At 35.7% G+C, this 25,277-nt stretch overlaps 1 protein-coding gene across 8 annotated transcripts in view; it reads right to left on the minus strand.

Moving 5' to 3' along the window:
* The window catches only part of TENM3 (teneurin transmembrane protein 3), a 766,204-nt gene that overhangs the window by 597,039 nt on the left and 143,888 nt on the right, over nt 1–25,277 (minus strand). For all 8 annotated transcript variants that reach the window (XM_036228685.1, XM_036228689.1, XM_036228687.1 and 5 more), the window contains exon 2: nt 24,029–24,111. The gene's annotated coding sequence lies outside the window, so the exon portion shown is untranslated. The remainder of the gene's footprint in view (nt 1–24,028; nt 24,112–25,277) is intronic.

Genomic DNA, 25,277 nt, shown 5'->3' on the forward strand with positions numbered 1-25,277 from the left:
CCTGCCTGTATTTGGTAATTTAGTCATATAGAGTTCTTTGCAGTTTCATAATATGTTATATATCACAATATATAATATATGCCATACCTCTGTGTCTCCACACAGTCTGAAGCCTCCTCCTAGAAACATTCTTAGCTTCCCTCTTGTCACGACAACTCTTACATAAGGCTCACCTTAAGCACGACCTCTGGGAAGCCTTCTCTGACATCCCGTTTTTGATGTCAATGATCCTAAATCTCATGCTATATTGTTATAATGCCTCAAATTTTAATGGTCTGAGTAACTGTCCTCAGAAACTCTTCCTTTATCTGTAGTTCTGGTATCTGGTATGCAGGGAGTTAGGACGCCTTTCAAGATTCCTGAGCTGAGGAAGGGTGGTCATGACCTGATTATCTGATCTCTTACGTGTGCCGTGTTTGTGTGTGTGTGTGTGTGTGTGTGTGTGTGTGTGCGCGCGCTGTATATATGCATGCATGTATGCATTTTCCTTAGGATGTTCCAGGTTTTGGAAAAAGGAAGAAATAGCTAACATTTACCTGGTGTGTAACACACCTGGAAAACCTTGAATAAAAAGGGTTTGTATACTAGACTAAGTCTGGTAAAGGGACGACTAAACAAATGTAGGGTACATATTGAAGTTTTGAGGCCAAAAAAAGAAGCGTCAATGATATATGGTGGAATGGAGCTGGGAGGAATTCCTGAAAATTTGGTTCTAATCACTTCTTTTCTGCCAGTGTCCAATTACAGTGAGCAAAATAAAGGCCTCAGACAGGTGTACTAAAAATGATTGAATTCATTTTATGATGTTATGATACAAACAATGTAATATAACATCAAAAGACTGTACAATGGAATGCTGACATTTTAATGCAATAAATGAAATTGGAATATTCAGCTTCCTATGAAACAGATTGTATTTTTGCTGCCTCATTTATTATTCTCTTTTTTGCAAAGTCTTCAAGTCTCTTTTTCACTTTGCTATTACTGGATCTATTACTGACTTAGAACTAGTTACTTCGCTTCATCACATTTAACCTCACTCATAAAGCTTTTTTTCTTCCTCTTACATGAAATTACACAATGAAAAGCTTTTCTGATTTTGTATTTTATTTCATTTTGTGGTGCTTTTTTCTCTACCACATTCTTCTTATTTTTAAATCCATTTTATATGTGGAAGCTTATATAAAGTCTAACACCTATTACTTTGTATCTACCTACAACTTTTATTCAGTATACTATAAAATGTTCATTTTTATTATTTGTAATAATAGATAATGCATATATAAATTTTAATTTAAATATTAATTCATTTTTCATTTTCAACTATCAAAGTTCTTCATGTTTATAGTTATTACTCAAATATTTTGTAGAATTTACTAAGATGCGTCACCAGAAATGTGTTTTCATTTACATCTTTGTGTATATGTGTGAGTAAAAAATATTTGTTACCAAAATATTGTAGAAAACAGAATAAAAAGGGAGGTGAGGTTCATATTCCTATTTAAAAGTTACTTAAATATTCTTTTGAGAATATAACACTGGAAGCTATTTTCATTAAATAGGGAAAAATAATACATTTCTTGATTTATTTTTTATTTATAAGTTGCATTTAGACAGTTTAATTGTTATAAAGAAAACTTTCTTTAATTCTCAGCATTGGGACCAAAAGACATTTATTGCTTATAGAAGCAATCTAAGTTTTTTTTTTTTTTTTAATGTGATTCATAATGAAACTTCACATGGAGGTAGTATTTGTTTTTTAACTTTAAAAGATAGATATGCTCTACTTTCATTATTCTCAAGAATGAGAAGCTTTAACAACATTTCACTACCATCCTCAAACCCTGGGGCCTCAGGTGAAAACAAATATGGCTGTCTTTGCCCTGTTCACACTCCCAGCTCCAAATTCTTTAGAAAGGTGTTTTTAATCTACTGGCAGAAAGTTCGGTGGAATGAGCACAGACTTTGGGTTAGAAACAGGTACACTCAAATCACCATTCTACCCACTGACTACAGAACTACGGGAACTCTATGAACCTGAACTTCTGTGTAAAGTGGAAATGACGTCACAGTCAATCTCAAGATCGATATACTTAGCATGTCTCAAGAATGATATACTTAGCATGATGCTTGCCCCAAAAGATGCTCCAGAAATTGCTAGTTCCCTTGACTGTCAGAGGGAGTCATCCACTAATACAATGTACATAACAATAGGTAAAATAGCAACGTAACTGAACAGAAAAAAATGACCCGAAAAGCAGTCCTAGATAGAGAAATCAGACTGTCAGTTAATGGAAGCACAAACTTTTAAAACATAATTAAAGCATGTTTAAATGTAAGTAGATTAAAATCATTCTATACTGCAGAGACCAGGAATGGTTAGTCCCTAAGCAGAATAGGGAAGTCTCACCACATCCGAAGGGCCTTGGAGAAATCACCAATACTCCAGCCACAGAGAGTCGGCTCCATCTCAGGAGGCAGAACTAGGTTTCTCCAGGTAACTTAGAGCTCTTAAAAGAAACTCACTAGGGGTTGCCTCTATCCTTTGCAACTCCTGGGATTTAACATAGCCAGGAAGATTCTTTTTTAATTATTGCTTTGGGTCGTATCTTCCAAAGCTTTGGTCCAGCACATTATAAGTAGATGATAATGCTATACTGGCTTTTTTATTTTGGCCTCAAACTCTCAGTAAATACATGCAATAATGCCCTTGTAGCCTTCACTGAGATGCATGGAGTGGGGGTTGGGGGAAGAACTTGTTTACGGCCATGAATAAGCTGCTGAAGTCTGATGCAGCCCAGCCTCATCAAGCTCTTTTAATGAACACGCCATTCATGTAAGATGGGTCCCTGCACCAGATGTCATATCTAGCTTCTGCAGTTGTATTTCAGCATCACTCAGCAATGAACAGATAAGGTAATATCTCTGAAAGTTCCCAGATGGAATGCTGCCAGACTTTCATCACTAAACTCTTACTCTCCTTTTTTTTTTTTCAGGTCTGGAGGGCTGCAGATGTAAAGGGAAGGTGGAGGACAGAGGAAGAAAGACAGAAAGGACACTTGGATGGATTGCAGATAAGGAGGCTTCTGGAGCAGAGATAGGCACAGTAGATCCCAGCAGAGCCTTGGTCAGTGCGAAAGGAGATGTCAGAATGCCACTGAAAAATGTGGCTGGCTCTTTTAATGTGTCCTTTGTAGTCAAGCTTATGTTTTTATTACCATCCTTATTTTAACATGTGTGAAAAATAAACAAATAAAATTTAAAAGAACCCTAGACAGGGAGTCGGGACTTTCTCAGTCTCTATTCTTAAATTTATTTCCTAATGGACTTGGCTAAAGATACAAATTTGGCTGTAGTGGAACTCAGACCAGAATCCAAATCCCATTATTATTACTGTTGTTGTTACTATAATTGATCTTATTATTGCTAATTATTATTTAAGGACTGTTTCTTTCTGAATTTTATATGTATAAAAACATTTGAGTTGACTTGAATGGGCATTTCTTCAAAGAAGATGTACAAATGACCAACAAGCACATGAAAAGATGCTCAACATCATTAGTTATTAGGGAAATGAAAATGAAAAGTACAATGAGAAATCATTTTACATTCACTAAGATGTTTATAATACAAAAAAAATGAGGAAAGGAAAAAAATTGTTGGCCTGAATGTGGAGAAATTGGAACCCTTCTGCATTATCACTGGGAATATAAAATGGTTAAGCCACTGTGGGAAACTGGCTACTCCTCAGAAAGTTAAATGTCGAATTACCAGATGACCCAGCAATTCTACTCCTAATTATACAACTCCAAAATTGAAAATAGGTCCTCAAACAAATACCTATACACAAATATTTGTTGCAGCATTAATTACAATACCTAAAGGGTAGAAATGACCTGAATGTTCATTAGCAGATGAATGGGTAAACAAAATGTGGTTTATACATTCAGTGGAATATTATTTAGCCATAAAAAGGAATCAAATACTGATACAGGCTACAACGTGGAGCTTCAAAATCATTATGTTCAGTAAAAGAAACCAGACACAAAGCTCGCATAATGTTGATTCTGTTTATATAAAATCTCCAGAATAGCTAAATCCATAAAGACAGAAACAGATTAGTGGTTGCCAGGGGCTTGGGGGAAGAGGAATAAGGATGACTGCTTAATGGGTATCAGATTTTCTTTTGGGGTGATGAAAATGTTTTGGAGTTAGATAGAAGTGGTGGTTGCCCAATGTAAATGTCCTAAATGGTTAATTTTATGTAAAGATGAATTTTGTCTCAAAAAACATTTGAAATCATTTCATTCTTATGATACAGCTGTGATATCTGAGCACTATTTCTCCCATTTTCCAGATGAGTCAAATATCCTCTCCAAGGAGATATGTATTATTTTTTTATCAGAGGAAATGTGGGCATTATATTCAGGATGGGACTTTATAAATGATGGGAAATAAAGATGCATACCTTTTAAGGAAGGCATAAAATGACCAATACATGCTAGTTTCCTTCATGCTTGCTGCCCTGTCCCATTTGCCATTAGCATGTGGATCAGACTGAGTCCCAACCAACAGAGTTGAAGACTATTATCTTCAGTCCGTAGTGAATTAGCTAGTAAGAAAAATGGTTTGTAACACAGTGGGAAAAAGGCTAAGATTTGTTCTGCTTCATCCTCCTCTGAGCTATAGAATGTTTGCATGAGTATTTTTATTTTCAGAGGGATGTTGGATGTGTGTGATGAAGGAAGAAACCCAGGGAACGAAGTTGCAGGGATATTTCTGAACAAACAGGTGTGAGAGGCTCTGTTCCAGCTTAGCTTTTTTCACCTCACCTCATTTGCAAACACATACGTCAAAAAAGACTCACCATGGAGGTTCTGTTTCTGCTTTTCTGTAGTGACTGTTACATAAATAATACGCTGAGAAAGCCGTTAGTGAAGAGAATGGTTTTGTAGGGAGTTAGCTCGAAGCAAATCAACAAAGCACTATTTTCTTTTCCAAACACTGTTGTTTTATCCCCAGGTTTGTGCCCTATGGCAGACCCACTTTGCTTTACGTCTTGTCAGCATAATACCTCTGTTTCCCAATCTCTCCCTGAGGCAAGCAATGCCACCCTGCCACAGTCACCAGGTCTTCTAAGCACTACTTTCAAGACATGTCCTCTCTCTTCATGATTACTCAATGAAATCAAGTTTCTTAGTCTAGCTGTTAGGGTTATCCACTACTTTTTTAGATTCGTTTCCCGAGACTGAAGCAAAATTTGATCTTTTCTACTTGTTCTTTTTAAAAATTATACTGTTGGCTAATAGCTAACATGTATTGAAGGCTTTTTATATGACAAGTGCAATGAAGTACGTTACTTCATTTAAATTTTACAGTGCCTAACAAACCAGGCATAGTCTAGATAAAGAAATAGGCTAGCAAGAGTAAATAAGCATAAGTGGTGAAGGTCAGAGCCAGGATTTGAACCCAGTTTGTCTGGTGTCCTAACCCAGAGTTTTAGGTGTTGGTCTCGATCTTGCCTTTTACTTTGCTGTTTTCATAACTCCTGCATCTTATTCCCAATGCCGAGTCTAAGAATAATTTCCTTTACTTCTTCTGCTTTTCTTCAACTAATATCCTTGACCCTCGGGGCCGAAAGCATCTTTTCTTCATTTGAACTTACGTAGGAGAGCAAATGTCTGTTGCTGGCATTTATCCTTTTATAGTTCTAATTATCACACTAACTCATTTGATGAGAGCAGGGACCATGTCTAATAATACTTGTATCTCTAACCTTATCTGAAACAATACCTTGTTCACAGTAGGTGTTCAATAAGTATTTGTTCAAAAATTCTTATAAACTGTCAGGAGATTTTTTTTTTTTAATATACAGTTTTTATCAAAAGTTTTTTTTATAAAAATGGGTTTTATCTTTCCAATCTTTTACTAAATGTGTTTTTAAGAATGTTTTGGGAGTATTAAATAAATAGGGTAAACATTAGTAAAATATTCCTAATTTTAACATACAACTAAAGTGCTTAAAATATTAAGTGCTAAAACATTATTATCCAAGTGCTTACTTGAACCAACACTGAGACTAAAGGGAAAAGAAATTACTCTTTATAAATCTGTTACTTTAAACCTCTTATTCTCATGAGTTTCATGATAGGTCCATACAGAGAAATTAATTTATAGAAGTCGTCAGCATAACTGCTAAAAACTGCAAGCATAAACTATTATGCACTTTTTCTTTTATGTGACTTCTGCATATTTAAATATTCAGTTCATCACGTTTAAGGTGTTCAAATTCACCAGGTGTAAGAATACCTATCGTATCATAGTGCAACACTAAAAATAAACTGATGTTATTGAAAATAAATGAATCAGCACATTCTTAGCTGAATTGTTTTCTCATGTGACTCATACTACTTAACAAACTTTTTCTTTTTGATTGTTCATTTATCATATCAAAAGTTTCTTTGGACATCTGCTTCTTTAAGTACAAACGCATAGGTTTGTTGAAAATATTCATAACATAACTCTCTTGCCTGACATTAATGGGCCAGTTACTATGGGTTTAGCTAAAGATCACTTTTTTAATATATAAAGAAAGCTACGTAATTTACAATGTCAGTGCAGTTTGTTCACCAATAAAGTTTCATTTACATAGAGCTCATAATGCTAAACTCCAAAAAGCCCTTCTGCTTAGTTTGGACCAGAAGATATTCTTGATAGAGCTCATCTCAAAATCACTTGGAGTCCCAAGTGTCTATGCAAAACCATTAATCTCAGAATGTGTCTAAACACCAACCTTGAGACAGGCTGCAATTTACTGTTCTCTGTGACAGACAAATAGCCAGGGGAGCACTGTCATTTAACCCCAGTACTTTCTTTGGTAGTCATGGAAAGAAAGGTTATTTTATATTGCCTTGTCATAAAAAGACTACAAAATCCATCAACACGGTATAACTTTACATATAAAAGTAATACTATGCATAGATATTTCAGTCATCATGTGAAAAATAAATAAGACAGTCTTTAAATCAATGTCATTCCCAAAGAATCAGCCTGGACATGCATTGACTGATTTTATAGCTAACACAGGAAATATATGTAAATATGACTGCTCTGTTTTGACATGGATGCTTTGGGCTATATCTTTAACCCATATGTACAAATATCAGATTATGAAGGAGTCTCATTTACAAAAGCTTCATGTGTTCTCTTTGTAGGTGCTCAAATATCCTTATGTTAGAATAAGCACCTGATTATGTGATACATATTTCACAAAATGCAAGTTAGCCTGAAAGTTTGGTGTATATTAGCACATGGAATCAAATACATGCCATAGTCCCAGTGAAGTGGAATGAAAAAGATAACCCTAAAAATGTGTACCCAGGAATATGCATAGTTTTTAGAAATTAGCTAAAAAATTAAAAGCTCCCCAAAAATGTAAATATTTATTTTTTAAAATTTTCTTTCACTATGGTAAGAACATTTAACATGAGATCTACCTTTTTAAAAAAATTTTAAGTGCAGAATACAGTATTGTTGACTAAAGGTACAATTGAATATTTAAGTTTTCATTTTATTTTTTACTTTAGAAAGAGTTGAGACAGTTGTCACTGATTTTGTGTAACCCTATGCCAATTGCTAAGTAAATACATATATGAGTACTTATGGGAGCACAATTTGAAAGCTGTACAGGAACCAGAGGTGGACAAGACAAGTCAAAGAGCAAAAATCAGCTCCAACACCATCTCCAGCTACTTCCCTCCATTTTCCTGGAAGGAGTCTGGTCAGCAACTCAGCAATCCGGATGTAGGCATTTCATAGAAAATCACGATTTTATTGAATCATGTAAGTGAAATTCGATTCGGTGAGTTTCACCTGACAGACAAAAATCTGAACTACATCCTAAACTTTCAGAGACAGATAACGTATTGAGATATATAACACATTTATATGACCCTCAAATAGCGAGCTGACAAATACATTTTGATGTCATATATTTTAAGTGCCACACATCTGAGGTAATGCACAAACCTGTCTAGGCAATGTATGCTTCTTTATTTCTAGGTACATGTGACCTCTAACAACATTTCAGGTTATTGTTCAGAGATTTTAATTCCTTAGCAAGTGAGCAGAAACATTCATCTGGTTAACAACAGCAATTACATAATCATCACTCTCAGTTTTATATCTTAAAATTCACCTTCAGTTTGTACATGCTTGTTTTTGTGTGTGAATGTGAGAGAGAGAGAGTGTGTGTGTGTGTGTGTGTGTGTAGCAAGTTGAACTTTTAAAACTTGGGATTTGTTACAGAAAATGTGTTTAGGTGACGGTTCTAGGTAACTCATAGACTATTTATTCCTAAGGAAATATAGTACTTGTATTGGGAATATTTTCCTCAAAATGAATGTGTGCATTTGTATGCAGTACCTTATACTTTTAGTTGAGCTTCCCATCCATTAGAGTATCACAATATTTTGTTTCTACTTTATGTAAAATTACCTTACTATTCGTTTTAGAATTGCTACTGAAATCCACAAGCGACAACAGCGAAAAAGAATTTGTGATTCCCTTTGTGCGTTTTCGGTAAAACTGGTGAGGAATTTTGACATTGATTTCCTTTAGGTGGTAGAGTTCTTTTCAAATACTGTAACAATCAAATCTTTTTGATAAGAGCAAGGCAAAGCTTAAAGAAATCAATATGATAATGAGTGTCTTAATGTATATTGCTCTTGAAAATCAACGGTAGCGTAAATTGAAGAAAGACGGTTTAAAATTATATCTGTAGCATACAGATTGCATTTAGTTGCTTATAAAATGGGCTACATTTTTGGGTTTTGTCTGTTGCCACTGTCGCTGATGCTACCTACACATCGTGGCATCACTGCTTATCTTTTTACCCCCTTTTGCCTTAATTCTGCTTCAGACCCTTACTGTCTGATTCTGGATATTATTTCTGATCCCTTTTCACTTGGCCAACTTCGTTTCCCGAGGTGGCGGAGGGGTGGAGGACAGAGGAGCTATGATTTCTTCCTCCAAATTTTTGTTTTAGCTCCTTCAAAAATGTTTTTAAAAACCCTATTTCAAATATCTGTCATCTACATTTCTTATACTCCAGAGTATAAACGTGATGATTTTAGGTGACTCATAGACTATTTATTCCTAAGGAAATACCGTAGTACTTGTATTGGGAATATTTTTCTTAACCATCATTTTACATCTTCAAAGATTAAAATGTTGTCCTTCATAAGTGGAAAGGGAATTTTTAATAATCTCGGTTTAGGAGCTTTAAATAGTTTCTTAAGGGATGAAAAAGTTTGGTAAAAGATTGATTTACTTCAGGTTTAGATATAATTGAAGAATTGAATCACAGATATAAAGAAATTAGATGTAAAATATATTTTCTATTTTTACTACAGCTCTCTATTTAAAAAAATGGGCAAGAATGTACTTGCTAGTGGCCAATTTACCTTGATAGTCAAGGTAAGGGATGTTTTTTCTATATCTGGGTCCAGTTTTACAATATACTTGGCAAGAATCTAAAAAGCCAAATTGAATGTTATTGACTATATTTAATAAGTTGCTAAATTGTGTAAAATAAAGTAGACTCAATATAGAACCTAAAATCTTATTAGCTTTTTGACCCTTTTCTATGTTTTGCATTTCAAAAAATGTACTTATGGCGCCAAAGACAGCAGATAGCTCCAGGATAAAAACAAACCATATCTCTAGATTTTCACATGCAATTAAGTGGTAGCCATATAACTATTTATAACCCTAGAGTTTGCCCTATTTTGGAGATAAAATCAAATGTATCCCAGTAGAATTGTGTTGTTACTTAGAAACAAAACAAAAAGCACACGAAAACACCCATCCTATTTTATGATTAAAGAGACTCATGGAGGTTATTTTTGAGAGGTATTATTTTCCTACTAAATTAAGAATTAGCAAAGCCTGAAGGCCTTATAACCTGTTCTATGACTTTATTATGCATGCAAGCCAATCCTGAGCTTTAGTTAAGACAGCTCTTTTAAATATTTTACATAGTCAGTGACATACATATCTTTAAAAATGAATTTCTAAAAACGATTAATCTGTACTATCCCTTAAAACTTCAGGCCTTTATCTGGGATACAAAGGTGCTCGATTTCTTGGCAGAAATCCTCCAAAGGGATTTCTGGCTTGTCTTGGATTCCTTTGAGATAAAGAGTCCTTCTCATTATGTTGTACTTTATTCCAAACTGTCTGATTGCCTAATGAGGTCAGACAGTGTGCAGGTAGGGAGAGAACCGCATGACCACCCAGAGGTTAACTAAGAGATTTGGGTCCAGGTAGACCGAACCTTTTTATTATTATTTTTTCCTGTACTCTGCTCAATCTACCCCCATCCTCCTCCCCATGGGATTTCTCTACTCTAACCTTAAAATATTTGATTCCTCCAGTGTCCAGTCATAGCTTCTGAAGTTCATGCTTTATTCTCCTTCAGGATCCATTCCTCCTCTAAACACTTACCATCCAATGTATTGTGTAAAGAGAATTCCCAGCAGTCGATTTTAAAATGAAAGATAAAGTGTTGAGCATCTGAGTGTTTCCAGGTGCTGGTGTCAGTACCTGGGATGCCTCCTGTTGACAATGGCGGCTATCAGTGGTGGCATTGGAGATCTCGCTATTCTGAGTGGTCTTCAGAAATCAGCCGTATCTGATTGTTCTTTCAGATCAAACAAAGTAGGAAGACAAAGTAAGCTGAACATATTCTTTCACTCTGCACTTTGTTGTTAAAAGGGGGAGGAATCCTACTAGGACCCCTAACTCACTTTTAGATATTACCAAATTTTTGTAAGAATTCCTATTTTTCCTCCCCAGCCCTTCCTCCCCTGCCCCTCCCATCGCTGTCAGTTCCTTGATTGGGTTGAATAAATGTTTCTTTGTTCCTCTAAGGTCTATTCTGTGCTGCTGAGAATTAACTGTGGATAACACCAAGGCAGACCATAGATAAACGAAACTAAAGGACATTTCCAGCGACATGTAGCTACCTACATGTAACTCAAAAAAGGATAATTTTTCTTTCTTACAAAGAATACTTGCTAACTTTCCAGTATCATTCCTAGAGCTCATGTTGTGGATTCTTTTTAAGGGATGCTTATATATAGTGCAAACTGTGAAACAGTTCGGTTTGCTGTCAGAGGTGAGCAGGTGAGAAGGACCGCAGTCTAAGCCAGCCTGTTTTACCAGGAGCTCACTCTGTTGTTTATAAATGATCTGAAGGAAGAAAGTATGGTAAAGCATCTGCCTTTGAAAACAGCAAGGAAAATAACAGCGTAGTTCATATGCTTTTAAAAATGTATTTCTTGTTGGACACTGGAAGTCATTTTCCATCAAATTGGAATGTGACATAATGTAATGTGTCACAGATATTGTTAAAAAGCAGATTGGAATTGAGCTGCATACAGTTAGTCTTAGATCTCTCAGTTAGTTTCACACATTAAGACGGTCAAACACGCAGAGCTTATAAATTCTCCTGTTGGAGAGGTTTTTGGAGAATTTCACAAAACTCAGTGTGATCTTGGTGGGGATACTGACATTTACCACTGAGTTCTTTAATGACAGCTAAACAAGAGAACACCGCTCCTAATTTACTCAAGTAGAATTCGATATCATAACAAGGCAATTGCAGAACACCGTTCTTTTACAAAACCAATTTTCATGCTATGATTTTTAACTCTTTTATTTACCAGTGACTTCAGTTTTCTTCCCATAGTCTACATTTGTATCCTATGCATGAACTTTCTTAAATAGTTATTCTATTTTTTACCTTTAACATTTTCTGGTATCACTAATCATATCATAAATGTATTATATTTGTATAATATATAGATATTAAACAAAATGTACCAATTCAGCATTCCAACTTAAATCACATGGCTTTATAGCTTCTGCCCAAGGAGCCCTAGAACTATGTTCTTGTGATTACCAGAGTGTCAAACAGCTTATCACTTTTCAGTCCTACAAGACATCCCAGTACCATGCCATTTTTCTAGTCAGCAAATATAGTTGAATAAAGTATCAGGCAGTTAGCACTGTTGACTGTGGGAGGAATGGAACACAGAGCATGCTACCTGTTCATCCTGTTAGGAAAGTCCTCTGTCTGCTGGGTGTTGAGAGTTCACTCTTCTACACTACATTTTAAAAAGCTGATGAGTGTGAAAAAGTAGAGAGAAAGAGAAGAGCATAGTCACTATTCTACTATGAGGGACTTACAACATGGAATTGACATGCATGCTGCACTCAAGGGAGACGAGATAAATGACCTTAGACTGAGGCAGAAAGTGAGACATATTACCGGAGTAGAATAGATAGGCTACATGAGAATTCAAGGAAGTAAGTCCTGTTTTCACCGGAAGTCAGAGTGAGTAGGTTGGTGGTGAGAAAAAGCATCATGGAAACAGACTTTGAAACTGGGAGTCTCCCTGCCTCAGCCGTGTTTGCCCTGGAAGGCTCTTTCTCCAAGACTCACATAGTTTTAGTTCTCAGCTTGAAGGGCATCTTCCCAAAGGGTTGTCTATGACTTCTCCTTCTGAGATTCTCCTGTTACTATCTGTCATAGGATCCTATTAACATCCCTCCTAACAACACACCATACTTTGTAAGTACTTAATTAAATTATTTGTTTTATGTTAGCTATTGCTGAAGAATTGAAACTCCATAGGTGACCTTAACTCTCTTGGTCACCTCTATTCCCAGCACCCATCATATAGCCTGACATGTAGTAGACATTTAATAAATAATTGTTGAACAAGAAAGTGAATTAGTCAGATGAACTGAGTTATGTAGAGATGGGTGGAGGTGGGGGGGGGGAAGAAAGGAGGAAAGGCCATTCCTGGAAGAGCAAATAGTAAATTTTTTATAAAAATTTAAGAAAATATTTCAGCATAGCTGAAGCACATGGAAGATAAAAAGGAGTAATAAGAAAAAAATTTTGAAAAGGTAAATTAGGATCAGAGTGCTGGGCTATAGGCTTTGTACTTTACTCTTTAGGTAACTGATAGTTTTTGAGCAGTAGAGTGATATTAGTGCCCCTAGATCATCTTATATCTTCAACCTACAGACTTTGAAGGAAGAACATATCTGCTTTAACTGCCTCTTGTGTCAAACCTATGATCTTTTGACCAGACCCATGGACCTTAGAGAGAGTTGGTTGGAGCTGTCAGGGGCCTTGGATTTAAACTGAAATGAGTTCTAATGACCTGCTGAGTCCTACAGTGTGAAGGTTCACATCAGGCCAAGCCCAACATCTAAGATCAATTCAAGTCAACGGATTAAATGCCTCTAGGGTGTGCTGAGCCCTGTGGTGAAATACAAAATAAATCAAAGGCAGGGTTCCCTTGCCTTAAAGAACAGGAGAGAGCTATCTCTGATGGAATTGCTCTAAGTGACCTCCCCACTTGTAGGTGTGAAAAGGAATCAGGCAAAGCTCAGGTACACAGGCCTTCTTCCTAAAGAGTGCTCTCTATGATATAACACAGTCACTCTGAGATCCAGGATATAGTTTGGTCCCACTGCAGACCCCTACAGCTGTGTATCTGTCCTGGTTCAGACAGACCCAGAGAGGCAGCACGAAAGAGTCCTGGATGAGGAGTCTGCTGCCCAGGGCTCTAGATCTGTCACTAAGAATCCGTGTTTTATTGCACAAGTCAACTCAATAATCAGAATGTTTTATCATTGAAAAAGTTGGGCGTTTGTCAAATTATCAACTATTCATTACTCATTGACTAAATGCCAAGCACTGTGCCGAAGGAGCCCCAACTTTCCTGAGCTCATGTGAGAAACAAACGAGATAATGGACAGGAAATGTGTTCCCCAGCCTTAAGTTCCTATACAGGATGTTAGGTTGGCAGGGGAGCCTGCAAAGCTGCCTGAAGCAGCCTGGGAGTGTTATTTATCATGTCAGAGAAAATGCTGCTAAATGCCATCTTTAAATCACATCGTTGGGACCTAAAATGTAATGAAATATGTAAACAAGATTGTTCATTAGATTTTTAGAACACTGCATAAAAATCTATTTATATTATAATATTCTAATGGAACCAGAGTCTGGTCACCATGTACTTGGGAAAATGAGTTCATATTCCCAGCCTAGGTTTCCAGAAGGACATTATCCCCAGTGCAGCCCCCGCAATGAGAGCAGGCCTCTCTGTCCCCACTTCCCACCTGGTGTGACCATGTGGTAAGTCGGTGCCCCAGAGTAGAGAACCATCAGGGGGAAGGCTGAGCAGGGTAGAGAAGCACGGTGCCATGGGGTCTTGGGGGGAGGGGCAGGGGAGGACCACAGAGCAGGAGCTCTGAGGTGAAGATCTGAATGAAAGCACTGAAGGGCAAAGAAGCACGTTGCCTGTTATAAAAACATGAAGGAAAAGGAAATCCTTGCTGCCAATAGACAGGTAGCAATGGGTGCTGAGCCATCAATGGCACAGCTGGCCCTTGAGAAATAATACCTCTAACATTAGCTTTTATGCTGTCCCTCTTCTCCAGCCCCAAAGAGTCTATGTTTCGCGTTGAGCTCCTCCTTCCCTCTTCTCCTTCTTTGACAATTTGCTCTTGCTTCTGATGACATGATAGAAATATAGCTGGGTTCTCTGACCGTCTAGCTGAGGTGCCTGTTCAAGGAGTGTGTGAATATCAGGCTTCTCTGTGTAGACGCTCATTGTCTCTGGGGCTCCCAATTATTGATTTAAGGAGGAATACAAACCTAAGCCAGTGTTGCTCACCCTCGGTAGTATCGACATTTTAGGTTGAAGAATTCTTTGTTATGGGTTGTTGTCTTGCACTGTAGGATGTTTAATAGCATTTTTGGCCTCTATCTACCTTTGGATGCCAGCAGCACACCTCTGCAAGTTGTAAAAAGCAACGTCTCCTGATATCACCAAACGTCCCCTGAAGGGCGAAAATGCACCCACTTGAGAACAGTGGCCTAATCAAATAAATAGGAATAATACTTTCAGATAACTCTTAGTGAGTTATCTCTGACATGACTTTCTGATGAGGTAACCAAATTATTCCAACGATCATAAGTACTCAAAGTATTTAAACTGTAAAATCCCAAACTAGCTAATTGTGTTATACAGAGTGACTTTTATTATTACTATAAATTATTTGTCCAGACAATACTACATTTGTTTCTCAGAAGTAGATACTGAGGAAATATTTGTTAAGTGAATAAATGAGGCTATTCAAGAACAGGGCAAATGCTTCATTTACTTTCAACTCTGGTCCAGAGAGTCTTCGAAAACACCTCTTTCTACTATGTTAATTGATATACCAAGAGCAAACATGAGCAAAGGACACAACAGAAGGTAGTCATGTGACATCCCTCCACCAGCCACTGAATCTCTCTACTGGTTGAAGGTGCTCTCCAGAGGCCATTGAACATCCCTGTGACAAATGCTTTAAACAATAGAATATTCTTGAAGAAATCCTGCACTAAAATCTCCTTCCTCCTTTCAATTCCCATAACATGTCACGTGGACCTCTGCTGTATCACTAATCACTTTATGTGATGCATTTTGCTTATGACTTATTGCTGTTAATAGACTGAGAGCTCTTTGCTGATCGGATGCACATTTGATTCATTTTTTTTCTTTTTTTTTTTTTTTTGTATCACTCCAACGGCCTAACACAATGCCACACAATAATAAATAAATACATTTTTAACGGTATGCCCTTGTCTTTAAGGATTAAATTTTTTCTCTAAGCCACTATTCTAATACAGGCCAGATAAAACCTGCACTTTCCAAAGTCTGAGTTTTAATAGCCTTAGTCTGAAAGAGACAACAGCAAATACTTCATTGTTTCCTGATCTACACACAATACTCCCCAAGAGATATTTATGTATAATCACAGACCTCATACATATATTAGAGATAAATAAACACCATTTAAACTAAGATGTGGTGATCTATTACTGACACTCAAATCCTTCTTAGATTTTCTTTTATCTTCTTAAGTAGTAATCAGATCTCTCTTTGAGTGCCACTTTGCCTTGATTTTGAAATCTGGCATGTAATATAATTGTTATCTTAAAAAGTCCGTCAAGAGCCGGAACATGGCTTACATAAGCGAGAGACATTATATGATAGAGCTTTGGATGCTGAACTTCCCAGCTGAATCTAATGGGTGGTGCTTGAAGGGGAGTGGAGGACACTGGAGGTGATTCCAAGAGACACCAGGTTGCTGACCACTCTAAAAAGAAGAATAGCTGAAGTGCTTTCTCCACCCACCTCCCACTGCAAACTGAACTAAGGTAGGTCTTGAGGTCAAAATCTGATACAGAAGAGGGAGTACCGATCCAGGGTTTTCTTTGCACACCTCATTCTTTGGATAAAGGCCTATTGCACTTTGTATAAATCTACTCTAAGATCATGCTCACACCAAAGACCTTTTGTTCACGAAGTGTGTGAATGGTAAGTAATTGAACAGAGCGAAAGGATGATAGGTAGATCTGTAGCCAGACATATAAATAGGCACACACAGAAGCCAGCGCACAAATTGCCAGTCCCGACTGTAGAAACTCTCCTTGAGCAACTCTGAGAAATACCAGCTGATGGCTGACTCCCCCATGCTATGTAGGTCAGAAGGATATGAGAACCCAAATATAAAAAAAATCACAGCAAAATGTGTCCTCAGTTGGTCCTAAGGTGTTTTATAAAGCTTCCCTAATTGGCCACATCAGAGAACGGTTTGAACTTCGTGCATGAAAACAACTTACTATTCCTGGTGATAACACCATTTACAATAAGGTTTTACTCTAAGTGTTCAAGAATAATAGAAACAGTATTTTTAAATAAATGTGTTGCAACATGCAGGCAGCATTTTGAAAAGCATCACCTGCTCCCCATTTAGAAAGGTAGGTTGCTGCTCTGCTGGAAAAGTGAGATTGGCTCTCGTGAAATTTTTTTCAATAACAGTGTCTGAGAGGGATTTTTTTTTTGGCACTTGAATGATATATGTGTAAAAAGAAAAAAATTTCCTTTATAGAGGTACAAAAAATATCTTTTACCCTGAACATGCTATTCAGTTGAAGTCACTGTTGTTAATTCAACTGAGTTTTATTATGTTTGCAAGCTGAATTTTTTTGACATCGACATCTTCTAAAATTTGCTGTAGTAAAATAATTTATTACTATTGTTTCATCTGGATGTTACAAATCAACAAGGAGGTGCTAGTTGGTGATATCTACGTATCCAAATAAAGGAAACACCACAAAACCTGTGAACCAAGGAAATACCTTCTCAGAGAAATGAGCAAAGAGAAAAAAAGGAACAGAAGTAGGTAGATATCTATAAAATAGATATTTTGCTTTGATATAAATGATATTTATATTTGTAATACTCACTAATTAAAAATACTTCGTGCTTAGGTAATAATCCCTTCCTGGACAATCACGTTTTATCATATTTTGGTATTCATTATCATTTAAACTCTAGAATATCTCAATCTGTACATTAAAGAACTTTGCTAAAATTGGGCAGAGATTGTTCATTTTTCTACAAAGTTTAACTAATTGCAAAATACTGAGAAATGGAGAATGTATTCAGGATCACAGCAGCCTTTTCATTTAAAAAAATATGGCTTTATGGGACACAGGCAGGTCCCAACTTTTTGTTATTAATTTTTGCCCTGGAGATATGTTTGCTTCTGTCTGAAACTCTACTGTGATTTACCCCCAGAAACTATCCAGAATTCATTAAAAACAATAACTGATACTATGAAGTCAACAATGGGGGAAAAATTAGGGCAGAGGACCCATGAAAAATTACTTTCAGCTTGTAACATTCAAAACAATTAAATGAATTCTAATACGAACAACCATTTGGTGAATTATTAACAGACATCGATGAAGTTTATTTAGGTAATATCTTGACAGCAACCACAATCTCATATAGAATATTCCTTGGGGCCACTGCTGGCTGATGAATCACTGGGCTCATTTGGGATGACGTTTCTTATATGGTCAGGCTCACAAAGCAAGAAACAAATTAGCTATGGAGAACTATACTTTACAAATAACTTCATAATTGTAAAGGATGTCCATCAAAAGATCTCAAAGAAACTTTCTTCTAATCAGACTCAGTCTGAAGATACACACAGCAGAAGAATGGGGGAAGATGCACTAATGTAATGTTGAAATAAAAAATAATCAAGGTCCACAAATGAGGGGTTGCTGCCAAGTTTAAGGATGTCAGCCTCTGTTAGTAAAATCTGTCTCTGATCTCTTAGAATAGAAACCACCTAGTATACTATTTCCCAGGAAAGTGGTTTGTTTATTCATCCTTTTAACACTTGCACTATGTACTGGACATATAACCCTTTGCCAGTGTGAGGGATAGAGTAGCAAACTGGATGCTCACTGCCTTTTTAGTAGTGGAGTGCTCCAAAGCTAGACGTGGAAGCTAAGTTGTTGTTGTTGTTGTTGTTGTCGTTGTTGTTGTTCCATTCTAACACTCCTATTTATCAGGCTTATTTGCTTCTGGTCACCTTGCATAAAATAGAGCTTTCTTTTCAGAACCTAACAAGAAATATGACTTTGAGAGAACACTGGCAATTGGCTACATTTCCTGCAGGTAAATCTTCCAACATTCATTGGACCTCCCTACATCTTTTCATTGCAGTGTGATCAGAGAGGTGGAATGTGGCTTGTTTGAACTGTAGCTGCCATATTAAAAAAAAGAAATTTGTAGTATTATCTATTTCCATTCTTTTTTCTACTCATCAAGTTTAGGATTTTATCCCTTCTTTGTCAATAAAGTATTTAAGAATGTAGGAAATATCTGTACCCTATTCACTGACCTATTTGGATCTTAGGAAAGGAAGTTGAAAATAGAAACCTGTGAAAGAACATGATGCTCTTGTGAAATAATTACCTCAAATAATAATAGTAATAGGTATAATTGATTATTATATGTACTGGGACTTTAGTATATTAATTATCTTTTGTCTTCATAAAATCATAGTGGGAATGTATTATCATTCCTATTTTACAGATTAAGAAACTGAAGAAATGAGAAACTGCCAAGTCTTCAAAGTTAGATAGCGATAGAATAAGAATTTAAAGCTAGGTCATGCAGTTCCAAGGCTATCTTTATTGCACAAAACTACATTTCATATAGCATTATACATGTTTATATCTTTTGTTGATTGGAAAACAGTGCAAAGAGGTATCACCTATTAGAAAAAAAGTGTTTATATAATCTGTGAAGAAATATCTTCTTTGATTCCTGAGCTAGTAAACAGAAGACTTATTCTTCTGTCTTTAGTCATCTTTCTTTGTCTCTCTCCTAATTATTCTCTGATGATGGTATTTCAAATACACAATTCAATAATACACCATCTCTATATTGCATTGTGTTTTCACCGCCCAAAGTCAAATCTCCTTCCATCACCACATATTTAACTCCCTTATTTACCTTCCCCTGCCCCACTTTTTCTCTGGTAATCACTAAACTGTTGTTTGTGTATATAAGTTTTTGTTTGTTTGTGTTTTTAGTTTGTTGCTTTCAGTTTTATGTCCCACATATGAGTAAAATCATACGGTTCTCAACTTTTTCTGTCTGACTTATTTCGTTTAGCATGATAATCTCAAGTTGATGGCATTTGAAAGGATATTTTCTTAAATGGTTATCGGTGAGTTGGGTCACATACTGTGAAGAGAGTGGTTTGTTCTCAGGCAGCCAACAGGAAGTTTTAGAGGGACGTTCCTTTATTTTAGTCTGTGCATTTCTTCAGCCTTGGCTCTTTAACAATACAGAGGACACTCACAATCCCTCAGTGCCAGGACTTCGATGGCAGAGGACATTGGGACAAAAATAAACCCTTAAGGATGCAGGATGTAACTCAGCACAGTCACAGACCTTCCACAGTGTTCCACAAGGGTCCTGCTTTCCATCTGTGCAAACTGGCTGCATGAAGACTCGTGACCAAGCGCCAGGCCATGCGCCTGTGTGGAAAACTTTTTGTCATATCATTTTACAGTATGGTCCCTACCTAGGTCCAAGAATAATTTCAATGTGTGTTTTTTTTTTTTCTTTAAATTTGTTTTAACTTTTAGGGCCTTGAACTATCTACAGATTTTAACTATGCGAAGGCAATGCTTTATATCTCATATTAGGTTAAACTGAAATAATAAACTTCACAAGGTGTTTTTAAATGTGTTTTAAAGTGAGTTTGCCAATGACCCCTCTGTATTAAATAGTTATTTCTGCTATTTCTTAACTATCTCTGGGACAGCTCCAACAAATCCATTTTTCACACTCTAATTTCCTAACATAAAATAAATCGCTATTCAATTTTAATTCATAAGAAAAAAGCAAGTACCTAAAACAAGCAAAATTTTTCTAAACTTTTTATATTTTGAGACTATACTACCATTTTTTTTTTTAATGGATGCAAATTGTCACCTTGGCTATATGGTAAAAGCAGACATGGATGTCATACTTAGAAAATTGCCCTTATACAATTCGATGCAAACATGAAGAATCAAAGCACCCAGTCAACCTGAACACTTTCTTGGCACAGGCTTTCCAAAATTCTGCAATTAGACGGGTAGCTTCAGAAAGCTAAATTACTCTTTTCTACATCTCATGCCAAACAAGAGAAAGGGACTAAAAAACATAGTGAAAAATTATCACCATATTTCACAAACTTAAAACTCCATCCAACTTTTCCCTTGTACCAAATGCTATGTCTACAAAATACCAAAACATCTAGCTAAAAGATAAAAGTAATAGTTAGCCATTCTGATTTTTTTCTGTAAGACAACAACATAGACCTACTTATAATCATCAGATTGCTTTACGATGTTTTTTAGTATTGTTAATTTATGCTCTTTCTTTCATCTCATTCAATTCTTTGCTTATCTGCCAAATGATGATATAATCAGCTTCTAATCCCAGTTGAGGCTGAGGGTGGGTATTCGGTTTGAGTATTATGTGGGTTCTTTGCTTTTGCTTTTCTCTTTTGGTGGATGTTGATCCAGCAGGAGGAAAAAAAAAAAAAAACATTTTATACAAGTCAAAGGCTTTATGATTCTGAGTTCAATTTTACAAAGGGCTGGAAAAGGGTGGATCTTACTGACTAAAAATGATAGCCTTGGTTTATCCGTGGATTTCAATTATATATAATATTCCTTTTCTCAACTTCTAAAACAAACCATGTAACATTTTACATGTTTTCTATTCTTCCTACAAACTCTTTTAAACAGTAGTAGGATTCTACGCCATAGAAATTGAATGATATTTAGTCCTAGGTGCCATTTATTTGCAAAACATCATTTTGTTATTTTTTTAAATTTAAGAAATGTTTCTGAGTATTTCTGTTAGGCTTAGTTAAAACATCTGGCCAACTTTAATAAAGTATATTTATAATCACACTGAAAAATGTCAGCTAAAGCATATGTTCTAAAATTATTCTCTCTATATCTAGTCTAAATTAGAAAAGAAAAACTCTAGAAATTTTCCCAGACAATAAATGTAAATAATATATTTAATAATATTTTTCAGGGTTTTGTTTAGTTTTGTCTGGGTGTTCTTCCTAGGTTAGAAAATGTGTAGTAGTTTCACCTGATTTAGGAAGAATTTAGGGCATTTAAACAATCACTTTTTTTTCCTCCTCAAGATATATGCTTATATGTGGGATTTTTAAGGCCCAGCTTACCTACATAGCAGCAACTGTCTCATATGAAAAGTTATAAATCGATATGTATCTCAGAGGAGCACTAAAACATTCAGGTTTATATATTAGCTATTAAAGACTAAATGGTTGTTCTCCAGAACCTCCTGGTATGGGAAGAGTGCTTTTCATGAGTTGAAAAGAGAAGAGTTTGAAGAGAGGGTACTTCAAAGACAAGAGGAGGTTGACATATTTTATTATAGTGGCATTTATAGAAAGAGCTTTTTTTTTTTTTTTTTTTTTTTTTTTAAGGTGAAATGCTAGAGATCTGAAGGAATCTCATCAACAGTGGGTTTCAGTGAACTGCATGTTGCTTTTGCACTGAGTACCGAGTTATACTTTTATAGGAGAAAACACATAGGTGATTACATTTCAGCTTGGAGTGCCTGAAATCAAGTGTGTGTCTCCCACTAGTAATGAGAGAAGCTGTGCACTTAATTCCCTATATACTCCAATGATAATTTATCCTAAAAATTTAATTTATTAGAGGTCAATTATAAAACTATATAGATAAGCTCTTCACAGTGTGTGATTTTGTTGTGTTTCACATTTGAATGAAAAGAAAAGCCAGGAGGAGGATCTGAGGAAAATATCAGTAAAGCAACTTAGATAAATCACTTCTTATCTAGGCTGTATCTATTGCATTTCCAGGATCTTTGTTTCCACAGACTATGTGCTAAAGATAATGCTAAAATTTTTAGAGAGGATCCTAAAACAACAGTTACTGAGGAAACACATGATGGTAAATCATAAATCTATTTTATATTAACTGTTTTATCTTAACAGAGAAATCTTACCATTACCTAAATTGAAATCAAGGGAAGAAAGGTACCTTGCATGCAGGAGATGACACATAACACAGCCATTCATTCCGGAGTTTTATTTCAGTTTTGATTAATTACTCACATAGTATGTAAGAATGTGTGCCTCTGCATGCAAAGACTTTTATTAAAGGACTCTCATATCACTTTCTCTGAGACACCCTTAGGGGAAAAGTAAAACATCAGTGCCTGAGAGGAATATTAAAACAACAGTAGTTGTTGTTATTTCATGTAATAATTAAACCACAACTTTATTCTTTAAAAAAAAAAAAATCCTTCTATCTTATATTTGCCCTTCTGTAAGCTGAAAAGCAAAACAAAAAAACAAAAACACAAAAAAACTCTTCTATAAGTACTGAATTTGTGTCAAATTCAATGTAGGAAAAAAATAAAAGATTACTTGTTTTGGATACAAAATGAATTCAAATTTAGTAACTTGAATATAAAATTATAACAGTGACAAAACCATGGCTATTGTCATAGTATCTTAAGACATAGGTACTTAAGTTCTAAACTCCTGTAATCATTTTTTCATCTTAAAAAAATAACAATATATTGACTTTGAATGAAGAGCATCAAACAATTGAGTTATTCATTTTTTCTGATGCAAAAATACTATTATTCATATATATCTGCATCTCATAATTATTTCCTAATTTGGAAAACCCTTTTCTTTATTGGAAATTTTTACTGAATTTTGTGTTCAAAGAAGAAAAATACCATCAATCAGGAGAAGGCAAAGAATCTCAAAGAACTCAACCTATTAAGCTAAAAGAGTCACATACTTTTTGAATGGTTTACTTTAAGAAACTAGATCTTCCAGGCACGCTACTGTACACACATCCTGAGTGGAACACATCAGATTTTCTGTTGTAAATTCTTCTATAGTCTCCTGGTAGAAGACATTTTTCATTTTGTGGAAACCCCTCAGAATACGGTTTCATGTGAATCTGTTCACAGAGTTCAAAGCTTTAAATTACTTGACCATGGTTACCATTGAGAAAACGCACTGAGCTATATCGAGGAGAGAAAAAAAGTGACCAGGTACAAGTTTAATTCTCTAAGGCTGCCATGTAAGTGGTGCTCAGAAAGGATTAAGACTTTCTGAGAACAAGAGAGCTCTAAACAATCGTTTCCCAAGTGAGAGACATGCACACGAGCTCTGTAACCTGTTGTGTTGGGTTGACTCTATCAGGGTAGAACATTCTCTCTAGTTAAAAACCAGAGAGTCTATATTCTAAAATGTCCCCATTCATCTCATTTTCCAGAAAAAAAAAGGGCTGTAGAAATGCCATTGCTTTCTTATTATCAAAAAGAACATGAACATCAGAATAATCACGTTTTGGAGTCATTTGTCTTCAAAAATAACAGGCCACAAAGTATCCTGCAACTTAGCAAAAGTGTTTAATTTTGTCAAGGCAAACAAGTTGTATGTTTTAAGTCTTTGTGTCTCATTTGGTAGGTTGGGACACATTGTAGGGCCTGGGACTTACCTTCCCTTCTTCTTTAGAGAGGTCTTTAGTTCTCTTGCTTGCACAGAAATTCTAAATCACTTTGTTGTAGATTAGCGGGAACTCTAGAATAAAATAAATGAAATATATAAACTGAAAGAAAACTAGATCTGATATTTTATATAGATAATTTCAATTCTGAAACTTTAAAAATTAAGAGATACATTGTAACGAGCGATTACTGCTGATTTAAAACAATTAAACAGAAATAATTATTAATAATCATAAAAAAGTATGTGGCTTCTCTAGCAATATGTTAAGTTAAACTTTATTTCATGTATCTTCATGATTTTTAGCTTTTTTCCCCCTCTAGTAGTAAAAGCAAGAAATTTTTATGACTTATTTATCTTTACGAAAAGTGAAATGTTTCTGTTTTTCTAAGACCTCCCATCTTTCGATCTTGTTTAAAGCCCTTCACATCTGTCCCTGTTGCTAATTCTGGTAGTACATTATGACAATTAGATCAAGGAGATATTTTTAAATGTCATATTGTATTTCCAGAGCCCAGGATTACCTTTACATACTACTGTATGAATTTACAAATATTTGCTTCTGGTTCTGTTGAAGGAAAAAAATGTATGAGTTCCTTGTTTTTATATTTTACTTAGTCATTTTAAACAGCAATCACATCTAAAATAAATCCATTTCTTGAGTGTCTCATTTTAACATTATAGTCCTTGGAGTAGTTCCAAGTTGAATAATGAGTACAATTTTATCTGTTCAATTTCTTTACATCTTCTCACCTGACAGTAGAGAGAGAGAGAGAGAGAGAGAGAGAGAGAGAGAGAGAGAACACGAACAGAAAACAGACAAACAAAAATACATGGAGGATGTAAGATAGACAAAGATAAGTCAGAGATTACTTGTAGGTTTTGAACTTGTTGACTAAGGAATAGTTGGCATAATTATCAGAAAAAGAGAAGCAAAGAGAAATAACTTGTTTTTCAGAAAACTGGTGTGTTTATTTTAAGACATATTGAGGAGACAGATCAATTTCTGGTTAATATGTTAGTTGAAAATGCCGACTTATAGGCTTGGGAGTCATGGAAGGGATGCCAGTCTTCAGGATATAGGAGAAGCTGAGGAAATACCTACCAGCAGGGTGTTGGGAGATGAAGAGACAGGAATGCTGGGGAGAAAGAGAAAGGAAATCGGGACCAAGGAGTCACAGGGAGAGAGAGCTTCGAGAAAAAAATAATTGGTGAACAAACTGAAATGCTATAGGTAGGTT

The sequence above is a fragment of the Rousettus aegyptiacus genome, unplaced genomic scaffold (genome assembly GCF_014176215.1).
Source record: "Rousettus aegyptiacus isolate mRouAeg1 unplaced genomic scaffold, mRouAeg1.p scaffold_m13_p_11, whole genome shotgun sequence".
NCBI classification, from domain to species: Eukaryota; Metazoa; Chordata; class Mammalia; order Chiroptera; family Pteropodidae; genus Rousettus; species Rousettus aegyptiacus.